Here is a 2,112-nt window from a genome sequence, read left to right on the forward strand (position 1 = left end):
ATATTAACAAAAATGTGACAGGATCAAGATCACATTCGTAAAAATATCATTCTTGCTCTTGTGGACTTGGAGGGAACAAAAGAGGCGATTATAGCAGAACAGTACAGAGTAGCTTTCAATAAAATGGTAACTACACATTTAATATAGGTTTAAACTATAGTTTTGTGGTAAAATCATAGGAATTTCTAGATGGATTATATTTGGTTGTGAGTGAGACTTAGCGTTCAAGATTTGATTTCCAAATTTCTGCAATGAATGAAGTTGCTGTTATTTACTAAGTTGGAGAACACAGGTAAAAAGATCAAAGTTCACTCTTTGGAACTGTTTATTTCATTATGCTAAGCTGAAATCAATGGAGGTGTAGAAACTAGCCTGGAAAGAGGAAAACCAATTATAATTGTATTTTAGGTAAGACCTGATGATGTGCTAGGGTGGGTAGAGTAGAAAGAGAGAAAACAAAACCTATTTTGGAGTAAGAATATACAGGACCCCATCGTGTACTAAGTGTGGTTGACGGGAGAGACATAGGTTCAAGGATGTCTCCCAAATCTCTTCTGTAAGTATTTGAGTGGGCAAGTAAATGCTCATAGCAAAATGGAAAACACTGCAGGAGAGAGAGTAAGTGGTAGACTGTCATGAATAGCATGAAGAAGTGGCATCATGAGTTTATTTTGGGAAAACTAAAAAAAAAAAAAAAAATTGTGGTAAAACCTATCTTTAGATATTCATATTTTTCTTAACCCCGTATCTTTGATAGTAAATTTTGTGCAAGTAGTGGGGGGAGAGGAAAATAGTGCCATATTGTAGTGATACTCTTCTTTTCATTGCAAAGGAATTGCCAAGAATAAATTATTGGAATTAGCCAAAAATGATTAAGGGAAAACTGTTAGTTCAGTGCAATTTACTGGTATTTGGAGATAATAATAATCAGTGAAACAGAAAAAGGGACAGAAATTTCTACACATTCATTATAAGTGAAGGGAAGATATACAATAATCTCTTTACATAATATACATAGTTATTAGAAAGAAATAGCTTTATGTACTGATATGAGAAGAATATATTTAAATATTTCAGAATAAATTTAATTTGAGTCTATAAAACAAATACACCTAATCATCATATGCAGCAGCCCCACTGACTAGATATGTGATTTTTGCTGTTTAAAAAAATGCCTATTTTGGTACTACAAAATCTTTAAAATTAATAAAATACATTTCTTCATTAAGTTAGAACATTGAGCAGTCACTGAACTCATTATTCTGTAATAAAAAATGAAAATAAAAACCTCTGATAAACCTCTCCCAAATTTTATCTATATGAATGTTTGCAACTTTTAGTAACTAAATTTCATTCTTTAATATATTAGTTTTTTTTCTGCATGTCCACACACATATAGACACACACAGAAGTATTATGTTGCTTTGGACTTGCATTACTCTCATTTATCTAGCCACACTTTAATAGGTATTCCTAAATATAATGATCCCATATACTTAACAGTAGACAGCCCTGGTTATATATTCCCCAAATTGCACTGTAATGATAGACATTGAGTTTTAGTTAAGAATACATTTTTATATGCCATGTTCAGTGATTGGTAATTTTTATATAAAAAGTGAACAATTTTTCAGTTAAAGAAGTTATCATGAATACTACTTGGACTCTTGAAAATAAACATATTTAAATTTTTTATTAATGTTTCATCAAGTTTTAAAAATTAGAAAATAAATGGGAGCACAGAGCAAACAACTTTCAGTCTTTGAGTTTTCACGTATTTGGAGGTATAATGTGTAATCACATTTTCCTAATTTTGAAATTGAAATCAGATGTCTTTCTATTCTTCAATTGATAATCAGAGGAAAAAGACTGTCTCACAAATCTACAGCTAATCAAAATCTTGTAAGTTTTTTTTCTTAAAAAAGAAAAAGGAACTAATGTATGTTATGTTTTACTTTATTGTCCAAAATCTTTCAACATAAAATATTGTGATTTACTTCTGACATCCAAAATGGTCCCCAAATACTGCTTGACATATAGAAACACATTTCTCTGAACCCAGCTGCTCATTTGAAAGAAAGAAAACAGATCATATGACTTTTTTTATCCAAT

The sequence above is a fragment of the Ceratotherium simum genome, chromosome 27 (assembly GCF_057802395.1).
Source record: "Ceratotherium simum simum isolate JZ-2026a chromosome 27, ASM5780239v1, whole genome shotgun sequence".
In the NCBI taxonomy this organism is placed as follows: domain Eukaryota; kingdom Metazoa; phylum Chordata; class Mammalia; order Perissodactyla; family Rhinocerotidae; genus Ceratotherium; species Ceratotherium simum.